General features: G+C 49.4%; 1 long non-coding RNA gene and 1 pseudogene across 1 annotated transcript; one reads left to right on the top strand and one right to left on the bottom strand.

Moving 5' to 3' along the window:
- Positions 1 to 3927: 3927 nt before the first annotated feature.
- Positions 3928 to 9748, top strand: LOC123121609 (putative leucine-rich repeat receptor-like serine/threonine-protein kinase At2g24130; annotated as a pseudogene).
- A 5678-nt stretch (positions 9749 to 15426) lies between these two features.
- LOC123121608 (uncharacterized) lies at positions 15427 to 16928 on the bottom strand. Its single transcript, XR_006459803.1, has 3 exons — positions 16605 to 16928; positions 16084 to 16119; positions 15427 to 15993 (listed from the first exon to the last, which is right to left on the bottom strand). It is a non-coding gene; the product is annotated as an uncharacterized lncRNA (long non-coding RNA).
- Between the last annotated feature and the right edge of the window lie 840 nt (positions 16929 to 17768).

Here is a 17768-nt window from a genome sequence, read left to right as displayed (position 1 = left end):
TAAGAGATGTTTGCATGGGGCGTGCATCCTGCCGATAGCAGGGCTTGGGTACAGCCCGATACTACTGCGTAACGGCTGAACAATGGATCATCAGAGTTTAAGCATAAGCAACGTGCATAACACTACGATTAGTACGTACGTACATACGGCCTCTTAATTGACGCAGCTATTCCGCAAATACACGTACTGACGTACCACTATAGTACCATAGCTATAGCACAAACGTACGTGCAAAGTAAACAATCAAAGGCGGCAAAGCAACCATGATGAGCGCCGGTCCGGCGCCATAATGCCGCAAACGTGCATGCCAGTGCAGGATGGATGCACGAGTGCGTCCGCCGCTTCATCAATCATCAGCTCAAACTTCAAAAAATTCAATCATCACCTCAGGTCAGCACATACCTCATGTACTACTGGCTACTTACCCCGATCGGCCGGAGGCTGCGCGCGTGCAGTCGATCGTGACCTCAACGAAGGCTGTCCGGTTATGGATAGCCGGGGTTCCGTGACAGGCAGGGATCCTCTGCTCAACTATACTAGTCATTGCAGTCTTCTCTCACGGGAGGGACAGGATACAGCCATTGGTCAACAAACACGCATGGAAGATGGAACGCGACGCAGGATACTGTCATTGGAGCGCCACTCAGACTTCTCTTTATCCTGTCGCCGCTGATCTTGGCATGGGAATAAGATGTGTCAATCCTGGACCGTGTAAGTAAATCATTAACAATTTGACATGTCGTGCCAGTTTGAGGTACCCAGCTTCGACATGACGACACACTTCACATATTCAAAACAAATACTATGGGATAACCTTTTTTAGCTTATACTGGGATTGACATATGGTATGCTTTACAAAATAAGTATTTTTCTGTGACATCACAGTCTCATTTTTCAGAAAAAATAATACCATTTTGCTAACTTTTTTTAGAGCAACTATCTAAGGGTTACCCCTAATAAAAATCGCATGGGTCGCTTCTGTGGCTTGTGAGTGCGCCAAGTGGTGCGTCCAGTCGCCGCCACGTGTCATGTGCAGGTGCTCTCTCTGATTTTTTTTCTTTATGTGTTTTCGGGAGCTACACGGGGGTTTTTGATTCTCGCCTGAAATTTCCGAGGTTTTTTGAGATTTTTTTTGCGAAGCACAATTGTGTTTCTCGAGGAAAAATACATTTGTGCTTTGCTGCTCGGAAAAAATGCGCTTCTTGCTTCTTGTGGAGCTTCCACGTTGTGCTTCTTGAAAAGTAAAAAAAAAATGTAATTTCACAAGAAGCACATGTTTGCTTTTCGTGGAAGCACATCATTTGTTTCCGTGACTGTCTTTCTCGCAAAAAAAGTGCTTCCACAAGAAGCACATATTTGCTTACCCGAGAAGCAAAGTTGTGTTCTAAAAAAGGTGAAAAAGTGCAACCATGCTTTCGGGCTCTGATTTTTCTTCCTTTTTCTCGTATCCATTTTTTTGTTTTCATTTTTTTGGATTTTGTTTTTCTTTTATTTTTCTATTTTTGTCTCCCTTTTTTCCAGCCTTTGGATTTCCCTCTTTTTTGTGAAAAAATGTTTATCGGAACTTATTACCATGGGATCTAGTTTCGAAAATCTTGACGCAAAAAAATCAACGATGAAAATTGTTCAGGATTTGGACGCACGGTTCAATAGATAAAACATTTTGAATAAACGAATTTACAAGAAAAAGAAAAAAACTCGCAAGTTGCGACAAATGACATACACACTTGTCAGCGTTTGAGAAGGTGTGTAGTAATATTGGCAAGGAGTAACCCTTAACTAAGTGATTTTGATTTTTCTAGTGGAGTATCATTTTGCTGACGACCCTTTCTTTTGAAACATTTTGCTGACGACCCTGTGTGGGTGTACCGTAATGTCAAAACATAGGCCGCTGCTACGCGTAAACCGGTTGATGGCAGGGACTTTTAAACCACCTTGCCAGCCGTTGATTTCCTTCGATTAGGGCCGCTTGATCTCTGGACCATAACTTCCATCTCGAATACCCATCTCTCCCCAGCGACTCCAGCCAGCCATCAGATATGCACAGCATATTCGTTTCCAAGGTTGCGGCAGCCCCGTCACCGGTCCTCTCACAGGAAAACGCGACGAGCTAGCTCGCCATGCGCCGGGTTGCAACAGTGACGTTGCTGTGACCATCCTTGAAGCACCGGCAATGCTCCGGCGGGCCGGCAATGCTCCAACACAACACCGGTGATACTTCGTTGCAGCACCGGTGATGCTCCGACGGCTCGAACGATGCCCCATTGCAGCAACGCGATGCTCTGTCGGATTCGACGATGCTGCATCACAACACCAGTGACGCTCCGACGGCCCGAACGATGCTCCATTGCAGCAACGCCGATGCCCCGACGATGCTCCGTCGCAGCACCGGTGATGCTCGGACGGTCCGAACGATGCTCCATTGCAGGAACGACGATGCTCCGACGGCCTCGACGATGCTCCCTTGCAGCACCGGTGATGCTCCGACGACCTGAAGACGCTCCATAACAACACCGGTGATACTCCGCAAAACTCATTGAAGCTTGTCTCTTTGCATGTTCGCGAGCATCAATGCCATCATGGCACGCCTCGTCGTTATGGTCGTCGAAGCATTTGCTTTGTCATGGTCGTTGAAGCATTTGCGCAATCGTCGACGTCGTCGTGGTCGTCAAAGCATCGCCTCGTTGCTTGGCAGTGGTCGTCAACGCCGCCATGTCATGCCTCTTAGCCCTAGTCGTTGGCATTGTCGTGGCCGTCGAAGTCATCATGGTCATGGAAGCATTGCAATGGCCATTGAAGTACGCCCGTCGTCGTGCCCGTCGAAGCATTTTCGCAGTCGGCAGCATCATCGTGGTCGTCGAAGCATCGCCACGACCATAGAAGCATGCCTCGTTGCATGGCCACGGTCGTCGACGCGGTAATGGCATGTCATGTTGCCCTAGTCGTTGAAGCATTGCCGTGGCAGTCAAAGTCATCATGGTCATGGAAGCATTGCCATTGAAGCGAACCCGCCGTCGTGGTCGTCGAAGCATCGCCACGACCATTGAAGCATGCCTAGTTGCATCGCCGTGGCCGTCAACGTCGGCATGACATGCCTCGTCGCCCTAGTCATTGAAGCAGTGTCGTGGCCGCCAAAGTCGTCATGGTCATGGAGGTATTGCCACGACCATTGAAGCACGCCCGTCGACACGGTCGTTGAAGCATTGTCGCGGCCGTCAATGGTTGTCGAAGCTGTAAGCGAGTCTAACTACCTCTGCATGCCGTTGTAGTCTCTAACAAAATATCCCTAGTCTTTGGACTAGTCAGGGAGGTTGTTAGCCACAATTGAGTCTGCACGTTTGTGCCTTGTAACTGTATATGTACCGACCGCATGATCAATGAACCTCTCGTGTTGCATCCTATTCCTTCTCTCTTACAGAAGCATTGCCACAACAAATTGAAGCACGCCTTACAACCATGGCTTGACCGTCAACACCGTCGGGACATGCATTGTCGCTGTGGTCGTGGAAGCGTCGCCGTGGCCATTGCAGCACGCCTCACAAGCAGCCTCTTAACATCCATCCAGTGCATGTTGGCGCACGGCTTAGCAATTTGCCGGAAAGGAAGGCGCTTAGGTAGAGAGAGGGAGCGGAGGGATCCAGCGCGAGGACACCAGGAGATCGATTGGGCCGAGAAGATAAGCAAAAAAATGGGACACTTGGGGCAGGAGGGAGGCGGCTTACGATGCGGGAGAATCAGTCGGATTAAAAGAAACGTTTTCCCAAAACATAAGGCCCAATTCCGAACAAATGTACTCCTAAAAAGGAAAAACAAATATAAGGCCCAATGGGCTCTGGACCCAATAGAAACTCTTGGACCAAGACGAATCACACACACATGTTGCGTTGCGTCTCCACCGTCGCCCTGCAATTTCCGTTCCCACTCAAACCCCACGCCATTAGAAAAAAAATGAGAGGGGAAAATCCCACTTAAACCCGACGACGGTGGGGAGCACGACGGCCGCGCCGGGCGGCACCATCGGCGCGGACGAACGGTGGCGCGATCGGAGGCCCTCGTCATGGATTTGTAGCTGTACAGCTTGTGATCTCCTGGTTGTCTTGTCTGCCACTGGCTGGGCACCCGCGCGCCCACCACCTGCTCGTGCAAATGCGCGGCACAGCCCAGCACTTGCACCGCCTGTTGATCCCGATGCCGGCCACCTCCGGATGCTTGCCTACTAGGATCATGTGCAGCGTTGTTTGTGGAGATAACTTTCTGAAAACCAGAGATGCTAACCTGGCCCCAGAGGATTGGCATTATTGCGCAAATCAGGCTGAGGCTTGCTCTAGATGATTCAAAGGGTAGGGGCGGCGACTGCGAGCATGCCTGATGCACCTCTTCCTTGCATGAGGTAGGCCGTGTGCAATGTTTTCCATTGTCTCGGGAACCTTGTCTGATCAATTACATTTTGAGGCAGAAAATACAGAGGTGGTGTGCTCTTTCTGAAGAAGGCGACAGCAGACCGAAGCCCATTCACCCGGTGCCGGCTATGGATAACTTCAATTAAAAAGGTCAGAATTATGATAGATGCTGGCATGGCATTTTCTCTAGGCATTGCTAAAAAGATCACTGGATCATCTCAATTGGCAATAGTTTAGTTTCGTGAGCTATTGCTAGTGCTCTAGAGGCTTCGCCGCATATGCTCAGTCTCACATGATTCGAGTATTAGGAGAAAAAGTGCCCTGCTGTACCTATTTACAGTTTGGCATGCACATAGAGCAATACAGAAGCCTCTATCTATCTCTGCTACTTATCTTGTCCTGCAGGACAAACAGTTTATCTGAAAAAACTAGCAGTACAAACAACTAACACAATCTGCTTTGTATCCTGCATATCATGGAAGATGGAACAGTTCCAGACATCTACAAACTGAACATCTTGTTTGTTCCAGAGGGAAGTAAGCATCATGGAGCAAATGAAACACCTCAAGAGTGCCCCACTTGATTTTGGTTGAAAGGGCAGTCATGATGCACCTAACTACTCATTTAATAACAGCCTTAGACTGTTAGACATTGTTTTTGGGCTACCTATGTATAAACAAGGTCTCATAGGTTAAGCTTTCTGGCCCACCCCTAGCTCGTGCATAACAGCATAGGTCACACTTGTAGGTTGAGCTTTACTAGTAGTACTAAAAATCTGCAATTGCAATGTTGCATGATGGGGCCAGACCGTATAAAAAATTTGTTCATGAATCACATGCCTGGGTTGCGAAAAATGTGGCTTTTCTCTGAACGTTTGAGAGATAGTGCGTGCATGCACGATAGACGCCCCGCTACTCTGCTAGTCTCTGGTGGATGTTAGCCTGAAACCAGATAATTGAGATGACCCACGAGATCGTCCACGACCAGCTCCCTGCTTCCCCTACAACCTCCGGCCTAGACCCGGTAGAACCCTAGCTCCTAACACCTAAACACCCTGATACTCTGCTAGTCTCTGCTGGATGTTAGCCTGAAACCAGATAATTGAGATGACCCAGCTGATGGATGTTAGTGAGTAGAATTTCTGTTTGTGCTTCTGTTTGTTACACACATGCAAAATTTGACATCTATAACTGCACATATGTGGAGCTGCTCTGCTTAAACTAACCAGATAGTATTTTTTTTTACAGAGCTTGGCTTTTTTGGATAAAGGAGGTGGCGCCCGGCTTCTGCATGGAGTCAATACATAACCAGGTCGGTTCACTCTAGCTTTATCATGCTCAACTTACTGCAGATCTGTGTACACACGCTCCTAAAGTAGTGTTCAGATTAACTAATAACTGGGTACGCAAGGGGATCCTCTTGGCAAAGCACCACAACAGTACAGTATTTCCCGAGACAGATAACCCCAGCCATATAGGGCTACTGGCGCGAGTGCCCGCTGCCGAAGTTGAAGTGCCGAGCCGTCTCCGGTGGCTTTCCCACTGCCTGCGCCCGCTTATCGTGCACTGGGCAATCATAGCCGACGCAGAAACAAATCAGTTAGGGGCCATGCCATTACCGCCACTCTCGCCGGTCGCCGTCACCTCATTCTCCATCCATCTATCCTCGTCCCCAGTCCATATTTTCTGCAACCTGCTGCTGCATCCTTGCCGATCCATCTCTAGTACATCGAGGTCGAGCCTATAGAGATGCTACCGCCATGTAGAACACTTAGCTAGCTCCGAGGTCCAAGCTACCTCCCATAGTCCATCACTGGCTGCTTGCCTTCCCAGTAAAGCATGAGGGCTCCCATGGCCGTCAGGCTCGCGGCCATTCTCCTCCTCCTCCACCTCACGCGCTTCCATGCCATGGCCGCTGCGGCGGGTGAGCGGCGGGCTGGGACGATCGTCTGGCAGCAGCATCGGCGGCAAGTGCTGCTGCAGGAGAAGGCCACGCTCCTGGCGTTGAAACGCTCGCTCACCCTGCCGTCGCCGTCGGCTCTGGCCGACTGGAACGAGTCCAATGGCGATGTCTGCGGCCTCACCGGCGTCGCCTGCGACTGGAGGCGGCAGCACGTCATCGGCCTCTCCCTAGGCGACAAGAACATCTCTGGCCCCGTGCCGCCGGTCATCGGTAACCTCACGCGCCTCAAAAGCCTCGACATGTCTCGCAATTTCCTCGCAGGGCAGATCCCGGCCGAACTCTCCAACCTCCGCGGCCTCGAAGTCCTCGACCTCGGCCACAACCAGCTCAGCGGCGGCATACCGCCGTCCCTCTCTGAGCTGGCGAACATGTACTACCTCAGCCTCAAGGATAATCAGCTCTCAGGCCCTATCCCGGCCGTTCTCTTCAAGAACTGCACCAGTCTAGGTCTGGTCGACTTCGGCAATAATGATCTATCCGGCGAGATTCCCCTGGAAGCCTCGGAGAACATTCTTGTGCTCAACCTCTACTCCAACATGCTAACCGGAAAACTCCCATGGTGGCTCGCTAACTGCACGTATCTATACTTGCTGGATGTGGAGGACAACTCGCTCACCGACGAGCTCCCCTCCGGCATCATAGCGGGCAAGCGGCAGCTCAAGTACCTGCATTTGTCCAACAACTACCGGTTCTCGAGCCACGACGGCAACACCAACCTGGAGCCCTTCTTCGCCGCAGTATCGAACTGCTCCCAAATACTGGGGATCGAGGCCGGCGCGGTGGGGATGGGCGGTCGGCTGCCAAGTGTAGGGCAATAAGCCACGGCGAGCTCGGACGCGGTGCGCATGTGTGTGCACGGTGGACGCGTCGGGTTCGGCCCGTGGCAAGCGTGGGCGCGTGTGTGCATGACCGAGTGTGTGCGTGCGTGGGTTAGTTAGCGAGGGTTCAGGGGTGTAGACCGCGTCGGGCGCGTGGTGTGGCCGCGGTGATCGTGGGTGCGCGAGCCGGAGCGCGCGGGACGTGACGAGTGGGAGGTGGGTGCGTCAGAGCGAGACCCGGCGTGTTAGAGCACGCGGGTATAAGACCCTCTCCACCCTGTGTACTTGTTGCCCGATCGGGTACGTGCTCGAGGTGAAAAGAACAGAAAAGTGCCGTCCGTGCGGCAGGGTGTTTGAGCGCCCGGAAATCCTCTGTGTTCTTTTTCCCCTCCGACCGTGTCTCCGGTGATCACCGTCGAGTGCTAGGTCAGGCTGCGCCAACACCAAGCTGGCTTGGCTCGTTGCTCCCACCAAATATATCGCACCTAAACCTGGAGCTCAACAAGATCGAGGGCCCAATCCTGGCCGACATGGGCGACGTGATAAACATCACACTGATGAACCTGTCGAGCAACCAGCTGAATGGGACAGTCCCGGATTCCATCTGCGGCTTGCGAAGCTCGAGCAGCTCTCCCTTTCCAACAACGCCCTGAGGGGCATGATCCCAGCGTGCATAGGCAACGCGACGAGCCTCGGCGAGCTGGATCTGTCAAGCAATGCGCTGTCGAGGAGCATCCTGAGCGGCATCGGGACCGGGCTTGTCAACCTCTACCTGCAGAACAACCAGCTGTCCGGGGAGATACCGGCAAACCGCCTTGCCGAATGTATCCGCTTGCTGCACCTTGACCTCTCGAACAACAGCTTGACCGGGGAGCCGAGGAGGTACCGGACATGGTCTCTGGCACCAACATTATATCTCTGAACCTGTCGCACAACCAGATCAGAGGTGAGCTTCCGCGGGGACTCGGCAACATGCAACAGGTGCAAGCGATTGACCTGTCCTGGAACAACTTCAGTGGCACGATCTCCCCGCAGATTGGGCTCTGCCGTGAGCTGGAGGTCCTCGACCTGTCGCACAACTTGCTCAGCGGCGTCCTACCTGGACGTCTCCAACAATTCCCTGACCGGTGAGATCCCTGCAAACCTGACGAAATGCACCAGCCTGAAACATTTCAACCTGTCATACAATGACTTCGTCGGCCATGTGCCCGACACTGGCGTCTTTGCGGACTTCACCTTCCTGTCCTACATTGGCAACCCACGGCTCTGCGGCTCGGTGGTGAGACGCAACTGCCAAAGGCACCGCCCATGGTATCAGTCCCGGAAGTATTTGGTCGCGATGTTCGTCTGCGCCGCCGTGCTAGCATTCGTGCTGACAATCCTCTGCGCGGTCGGTGCCTGGAAGATCCGGGATTGGCTAGCTGCAATGCGGGAGGACATGTTCAGGGGCCGACGCAGCGGAGGCTCATCGCCGGTGATGAAGTACAAGTACCCGCGCATCACGTACCAGGAGCTGGTTGAGGCGACAGAGTAGTTCAGTGCAGACCGGCTCGTCGGAACAGGTAGCTACGGCCGCGTGTACCGTGGCACGGCGCGGGACGTCACCATGGTTGCCGTGAAGGTGCTGCAGCTCCAGTGAGGGAACTCGACCAAGAGCTTCAGCCGCGAGTGCCAGGTCCTGAAGCGCATCCGCCACCGGAACCTCATGCAGATCATCACCGTATGCAGCCTGGCGGACTTCAAGGCGCTGGTCCTGCCCTTCATGGTGAAGGGCAGCCTCGAGCGGTGCCTCTATGCTGGGCCTCCGGCCGAGCTCAGCCTGGTGCACCGTGTCAACATCTGCAGCGACATCGCCGAGGGGGTGGCCTACCTGCACCACCACTCGCCAGTCAAGGTCATCCACTGTGACCTTAAGCCAAGCAACGTCCTCATCAACGACGACATGACCGTGCTCGTGTCTGACTTCGGCATTTCCCGGCTGGTCATGAGCGTTGGTGGTGTGGCCAACCCGGCCGACGTCGATGCCTCCACCGCCAACATGCTGTGCGGTTCCATCGGATACATTCCTCCAGGTAAACCACACACTGCTAAAGTTAAATCACAAGCTATCCTCGTGATGAGTTCACATGCTCTGAGTTCTGACTTCTGAGTGGTTTTTGGTCGATGGTCTGAAGAGTATGGCTACGGCTCGAACCCGGCGACGATGGGTGATGTGTACAGCTTCGGCGTTCTGGTGATGGAGATGGTAACGAGGAAGAAGCCGACCGACGACATGTTCGAGGGCGGGCTGAGCCTGCACAAGTGGGTGAAGAGCCACTACCACGGCCGGGCCGACGCGGTGGTCGACCAGGCGCTGGCCAGGATGGTTATGGACCAGACGCCCGAGGTGAGGAGGATGTCGGACGCGCCATCGGCGAGCTGCTGGTGATAAGATCCATGGGATCGTGTAGGGTAGGATTAGATCCGGTGAACCTACCTTCTTCAGCAGTGGATGAACTCGAGCCGGAGGCCATCGTGGTGCTGGGGCGCACGGCGATGGCGGAGAGTGGGCGAGGTGGTGGAGCTTCCCGTGAGCACCGCGCTAACCCTAGATCGGTAGGGATTGTAGGTGGGGATTGTGGCAGCGATGAACCTCGTAAGTCGTGCCCCGGCCCCCACCTCTGTTTATATAGCGCGGGTCACAGGGGCCCACCAACCATGGTTTGGTTGGGCGCCCCCGATCAGGGCGCGAGTCAGGGGCCCGTTCGACCCGTTGGGTTCGAACGGGAGAGAGATCAACCTAACATTCTCCCCCTTGATCTCAACTTTACTTTTAACTTTATACTTTCTAGTTTATTTGTTTCATCACATATTGGTACATAGAGCATGTTTCATCGTCACGGCTTAATTGCCGTTAGAATCATACAGCTACAACATACGTTATGTTCAGAAACAAATTCTGTTCCTTTTGGGCCTATCCAGGAGTCATAAGGCTTTCCCTTAAACCCATGCCGGCTAAGTGTTCCTTGAACACATTGGATGGTAAGCCTTTCGTTAGCGGATCCGCAAGCATATCATTTGTCCTTATATGCTCGAGACTTATAGTTTGATCCTGGATTTTATCTTTCACAACATAATACCTTATCTCTATTGTTTTGGCAGCATTACTCGACTTGCTGTTGTGAGCGTAAAATACCGCGTGCTGGTTGTCGCAGTACATCTTTAGTGGTTTGTGAATACAATCTACCACTTTCAAGTCGGGTACAAATTTCTTTAGCCATATCGCCTGCCCCGTGGCTTCGAAGCATGCTATGAATTCTGCATACATCGTGGATGATGCAACTATCGACTGTTTGGAGCTTTTCCACGAAATAGCTCCCCCAGCGAGGGTGAATATGTATCCTGACGTGGATTTTCTATCATCTCTGTCCCCCCGCAAAATCTGCGTCTGAATACCCTTTTATCTCTAGGGAATCACTTCTCCTGTATATTAGCATGTAGTCCTTCGTGCCTTGCGCATAACGCAATGCTTTCTTTACCATCTTCCAGTGCTCTAGGCCTGGATTCTCTTGATATCTACCGAGTACCCCGGTGATAAAAGCTAAGTCAGGGCGAGTGCACACTTGTGCATACTGTAAGCTGCCGACTGCCGAAGCATATGGTACTGCTTTCATTGATCGATCTCATACTGGTTCTTGGGACATTGGAATTTCCCAAAACTATCGCCCTTGACTATTGGAGCAGGTGTGGCTTTACTCGCATGCATATTATACTTTTTAAGAACCTTTTCTAAATATGCTTTCTGAGATAGTCCTAAGACTGCATTGTTCCTATCTCGGTGAATTTCTATGCCCAAAACATATGATGCTTCACCAAGATCTGTTATGTCAAAATTTGAGGATAAGTATTTCTTTGTTTCTTGTAGTAGACTAACATCACTACTAGCAAGTAGGATATCATCCACATACAAGATTAGGAAAATATATTTCCCATTTTTAAACATTGCATAAATGCAATTATCCTCAATATTTTCTTTAAATCCAAAACTTTTAATCGTTTGATTAAACTTTAGATACCACTGCCGAAAGGCTTGTCTTAATCCATAAATGGATTTCTTCAGGCGGCATCCCATATTTTCCTTGCCTTCCATGATAAAACCCTTGGGTTGTTTCATGTAGACCTTTTCTTTTAAATCACCATTCAGAAATGCCGTCTTAACATCCATTTGATGTAACTCTAAATCAAAATGAGCAACTAATGCCATTATGATTCTGAAGGAATCCTTACATGAGACTGGAGAAAATGTCTCATTGTAATCTATCCCTTCTCTTTGTGTAAATCCTTTTGCCACGAGTCGTGCTTTATACTTTTCTATATTCCCTTTAGACTCATACTTAATTTTATAGACCCATTTACAGCCTACTGTTTTGGCTCCTTTGGGAATTTCCTCTAAGTCCCAAACATCTTTGGAACTCATCGATTTCATCTCGTCTTCCATTGCCTTCATCCACTTCGATGAATGAGGGCTTCTCATGGCTTCTTCATATGAGGTGGGATCTTTTTCCATATGAAGCATTTCTGTGTTATAAACTTTAAAGTCAGTAGAAATAGCTGACTTTCTTGATCTTGTAGACCTTCTAAGGGCCTCAGTTTCTAGCACATTTTGTGCCTCAACTTCTGGCACATCTTCTAAAATTTGCTGTTGCACCTCCCTTTCATGCTCAACAACGGGTTCAGTCGGCTCCTGACGGACAGGTTCCGGGTCTTCCCCCATAGCTGTCATGGGTGGAGTTGCAACTGGTAGTGAGAAAAATGGCTCCTGAATCATCGGATTAGGTGCATGCACCCTCTTCTCCTCAAGATCAATTTTCCGAGCTACCAAGCTCTCCCTCATCATTTCATCCTCTAAGAAGACTGCATGTCTCGTTTCTACAAACTTTGTATATCTGTCAGGGCAGTAGAAACGAAAACCTTTTGATCTGTCTGGATAGCCAATGAAGTGGCAACTTACTGTTTTGGGATCTAACTTTGCAATGTTTGGATTAAACATTTTGGCCTCAGCAGGGCACCCCCACACCCTGAAGTGTTGTAGGGAGGGCATCCTTCCTGTCCATAGCTCGTACGGTGTTTTGGGCACCGACTTGCTTGGTACTCTATTGAGAATGTGAATGGCAGTTTTGAGCGCCTCCATCCATAATCCCAATGGCAAGTTGGAATAACTCATCATGCTGCGCACCATATCCATAAGGGTGCGGTTGCGCCTTTCAGCTACTCCATTTTGCTAAGGCTCGCCCGGCATTGAATACTGGGCTACTATGCCAGTCTCCCGCAAGAACTTCGCAAAAGGTCCAGGGACTTGGCCATATGGAGTGTGTCGACCGTAGTACTCTCCCCCACGGTCGGACCTTACTATCTTTATTCTTTTATCGTGCTGATTTCAAACTTCAGCTTTGAATATTTTAAATTTATCCAACGCTTCCGATCTTTCTTCGATTGGATAAATATAACCATAGCGAGAGTAATCATATGTGAATGTTATGAACGAGTCATATCCATCCACACTTTTCACCGGAAATGGTCCACAAATATCAGTGTGAATGATTTTTAGTGTGCCTGTGCTATGGATTGCACCTTTTTTGATTTGTTTTACGTACTTTCCTTTAACGCAGTCTATGCATTGTTCTAAGTCTGAAAATTCTAACGGAGGAAGAATTTCACTTTTGACTAATCTTTCTATTCTCCCCTTCGAAATATGGCCCAAGCGACAGTGCCATAATTTCGATGAGTCGAATGTTCTTTTTCTGTTCTTTTGTTCTTTATTCGACGCGGAAACATGTTCTTTCACATTGCAAACGGAATAAACTTTTTCACGAAGTGATAACAAATAAAGCTCATCATGTAGTAAAGCATCACCCACATAAGCATTATTTAACCAAATGGCACACTTGCCATGTCCAAAATAACATTCATAATTATCTTTGTCCAAACAAGAAACACTTATTAAGTTTCTATGACATGATGGAACAAATAAAACATCTCTTAGTAGAACAATCATATGCATTAATCTAACGTTGGTCAAATTAAACATATAATTGTCTATGCAATTAAATCTATATTACCGTTGGGCAAAAATTAGAAATAAATGCACCTTTAAATTTCAATAATAAAACATGATCATGGTATTAACAACGTTGGTCATAAAAATAACATAATCATATTCGTTTTAATAATCACTTTAACATGCTCTTAAAAATAATTCTATTTAAACTTTTATTGTCTTTGTAAAAGAGCATTAATTATTTACGCAGCGGAAAAACATGAATAAAAAATTCATGAACTTTTCTTTTTCTGAAAATTTTCTATTTTCATATTCAGAAACTTTTCTATATATATATATATATATATATATATATTTGTTTACTTTTCTATTTTCTAAACAAAATTTTTGTTGGAAAAATTGCAAAGAAAAACTATTTAGAATCTGCCAGAAAACTGGACAAAATTCATCAAAAAACTGCTCTGTAAAAACAAATAACAGAGAAACCTCGACTCGGCCTGGGCTGCCCGCAGCTGCAGCCTCGGCCCAGCGCCTGCGCCCGCGGCTGCTGGCCGCGGCCCAGCACGCGGCTGCGCCCGCCTACACTTTCGGCCCACTTGGCCCGGTCTGTATTAGGGTTTCTTTCACAACCGTTCGATATGATCCGACGGCCATCCGCGGCTTTCACTGGGACAAAACCAGCCCGAATCAGCCTCTCCGCCGAAACCCTAGCTCATTTCCGTTTCTTCTCCTCTCTCGACCATCTCTCCCGCACGCGCGGCTCTCTCTGGACACCGGCCAGCCGCCGACGGCGACGTACGCCGCCGTGCCGCGCGAGCCTCTGCTCTTTCCCTTCCCTATGCGCCGCGCGAGCCCCTTTCTCCTCTCGCTCGCGCACCTTCTCTGTCCCGCGCGACGGCGGAAAAGAGGGCTTCGCCCCGGTCGCCGGCGACGGTGTCGAACGCCACCGCGCTGCGCCAGGGCTCTGGCGACGGCGACATCCACCGCGCCGCGCCGCGGCTCCGTTTTCTTTTTCCTTTCCCATCCTCTTCTCCCCATCCACCGAATCCAGTGGCAGAGAGAGGCGAGTGAGGCGCGACGGAGCTGTTCCCTGCTCCCCTGTGCGTCCGGCGACGATCTGTAGCGCCGTTGCCTCCCCTTCGCCGGTGACGCGTTTCCCTTAGCGGAAACGCGCCGCGTCGAACGGCGTGGCTGCTGTGCTCTTTGCCCCTTTCGGGGTATGTTCTTCGTTCCTGTCGCCTCTGCTTGCCGATGCGCGACGGGATCGAGAGGAACAGGCGCGGCCTTGCGGCGGCGCTCTTTGCCGGCGAGGCCCGAGGCCCTACTCCGGTCAACTTTTGGGATTTTTTTTGTTTGCTTTTCGCTGCCCTTCTAGGGTTCTTTGTGGAGGGAAACTTTTTTCTTTGTGATCTATTTCAACCGAAAAAAAATCCTATACCCAACCTGTCTGATACCATTGATAGATCCATGGGATCGTGTAGGGTAGGATTAGATCCGGTGAACCAGCTTCTCCAGCAGTGGATGAACTCGAGCCGGAGGCCATCGTGGTGCTGGGGCGCACGGCGATGGCGGAGAGTGGGCGAGGTGGTGGAGCTTCCCGTGAGCACCGCGCTAACCCTAGATCGGTAGGAATTGTAGGTGGGGATTGTGGCAGCGATGAACCTCGTAAGTCGTGCCCCGGCCCCCACCTCTGTTTATATAGCGCGGGTCACAGGGGCCCACCAACCATGGTTTGGTTGGGCGCCCTCGATCAGGGCGCGAGTCAGGGGCCGTTCGACCCGTTGGGTTCGAACGAGAGAGAGATCAACCTAACAGCTGGAGCTCGGCATTCTCTGCACCCAGGAGAGCGCGTCCACGCGGCCGTCTATGCTGGACGCCGCGAACGACCTGGACCGGCTCAAGCGGTACCTCGGCCGCGAGACGACCGCTACATTCGAAGATATTGATGACTAGCTTAGCGGTAGCAAGCTACGCATCCACGGAGTATAAATTAACAGGGATACGTTGTGCATGCGTAGCCAGGAATTTATGCGGTTCTGAACGGGGTAGATGGTCTTCTGAATATCACAAGATGTATGTATATCATTCTTTCAAGGTGTCTGATTTGATGTAACTAGATGACACCCTGCGCGTTGCAGCGGGAATTTATAGGAAATAACTATAATGCGCACCGAAAATCTTAAGAGGAAGCAAAATATTTAGGTTCAAGGGTCACAAACATTATTAGGACCTCAGAATGCATGTCTTGTTATTTTCTACTAACATCAGGCCGAGTACAGAACATCATACTTTTCAATTTTGGCGAGTAGAAACTACCAACTACCTAAGCACCCGTAACAATACCATGCATGGAATACACAAATCAGATGCCACGGTTCTTTCATAGCAGTTGTGGCCAGCTCATGAACTATGAGGATGTAAGGTACTATCATAGTGATCCTTCATGGGGTGTAGTAATCCAAGATTGTTTTGTACTATGAGAAACTTCTGCGAGTAATATGTTATTGGTCATCATAAGAAGTTAAGAACGAATGTGATGATCCAAGAGAGTTATCAAGAGGCAAAAGTATTTATATTAATCCTGTCAAAATTCCATAGAAAGACGTATAAAAGTGCTCAGACAGATTTTGGCATCGAACTACTTGTGCTACTGATTAATTTGGTAATTAATTTGCAAAATGAAAATTACAGTTTTGAAGAAGCATATCAAACATACATAATCTGGATTATAAACCTGTAGCTGCATAGGTGCCTGAAAATACTTCAGTAGAAACATCTGGCAAACAACATCACATGTCAGAAGAAAATTCAATCATGTATGAGTGTATGAAAACAGAGCATAAAAAATCAGTTAATATATAGTTACCTCATCCCTATTTTTTTACAATTACCAATTTGCTATCTGCAAGCCAGTGAGGAAGATAAGATAATTCAGTGTGAAAATCAAGGGAAGTATTTAAAGAACCAAAACTGAATTGTGGCATGTGTGCACCCAGTATACTCGAACAAGAAAATCGCTATGTTTTGAATTGCATAGAAATAGATGCATGAGCAGATGAGCAAAAAGGTAAGAAAACCTGACCTATTTAAATTAAGCTTAAAATCAGTTCCCAAATTAATAATATTGCATAAGCAACCCTGTAAGGTACAGAACAAAGTGTCCATGAATAAGATATGATCAACTTATAGTCTTGCTCTACCAAAAACACCAAAACTGGCTCGTTCAATATGAGTACGAATAAAGCACATGGGTAGATGTCAGGTAGATGGAGATGATTATTAACAGTAAGCATCGAAGAAATATTATTGCAGGAAGGTGTACTCTCACGGTCTCACCTGAGTAGAACCATGTTCATCTAAAAAAACTGAGTAGATTCTTGCACCTACCTGTGAGGGAAAGAAGATCTTGTACGGAGCTAGGCAAGCAGAATTGGCTTCCATGGTGAATCGCCGGAGATGGCTAAAGGGAACGACAAACTCTTCAGTGAAGTACGAACCACCATCGACGGGAGAGATCTGCGCGCTGCAAAAAAAGGAGAGATCTGCGCGCGCCATCCAAAAAGGAGAGATCTGCGGGCTGGCATATGGCTGTTCACGTCAGGCGTTTGATCTTGGTGGAACTATGGAAGAGGAAGAGCGCGAGGTTGTGGGAAGGGGTGTAGGGGCCTCAAGAATAAATATCCGGGAAAGGGAGAAGGCGCTGAGATAGGTGAAGAGGCACAGGGGAATCAAGAAACTTTCGTGGAGAAGATGGGCTTTTTCAGATGTAGGTAGAGGGAAAAAACAGAGGGGAAAAACAGTTTTTTTATTCAACGCATGACCCGCAGGGGGAATAAGACTGATTGGCTGATTTTGCAAACTGAAAGATGATGTGGCAAAAAGCTGATGTGAACAGTGTGCATGACGAGAGAATAGGTAGAAGTGGGGAGCAACTTCTTAAAAATGTTAGATTTAAGCTTTGTACATAGGCTTGGTTATAATTATATAGACTGAATTAAGTTCAGGAAGTAACTGATTAGCTTAGTGTGATGGCTATATTGTCCTAGTACCGTGTATACACCCGAAACCCTAAAACCCTTGCGACGACTAGGGCTAGGCGACTCTGACGACGCCCGCAAATATCATCGGCGGGGTGTGCACGTGTTCCCGGCGACAATGGCGACATCAGGTGCGGGCAAGGGGAAGCAAGGAAGCGGCGCTCTCTCATTGCGCTCGGCTCGGGCGCAGATGGAAGAAGCGCTCGGCAAGCTCGACATCTTTGAAGAGGAGGTGACTCCTCTGGTGATCGATGACACGGACGACGGTGCAGTACCCAAGTGGCTACTGGCGGGCAAGGTCCTGTAACGAAATCTATTCCACATCCAGACTATTTCCAACGCCCTACATCCAGCATGGGGTAACCCTAGGGGCTTGGTTTTTCGTCCATTGGGGGAGAACATGTTCGTTGCGGAGTTTGAATCTAAGAGAGACCGGGATCGCATCTGGGAAGGATCTCCATGGCACATCAGCAAACACACAGTGATCCTTGCGGACTTTGAATCACACATGCAG

The sequence above is a fragment of the Triticum aestivum genome, chromosome 5D, assembly GCF_018294505.1.
Source record: "Triticum aestivum cultivar Chinese Spring chromosome 5D, IWGSC CS RefSeq v2.1, whole genome shotgun sequence".
NCBI classification, from domain to species: domain Eukaryota; kingdom Viridiplantae; phylum Streptophyta; class Magnoliopsida; order Poales; family Poaceae; genus Triticum; species Triticum aestivum.
This window is presented reverse-complemented; position numbering and strand designations above follow the sequence as displayed.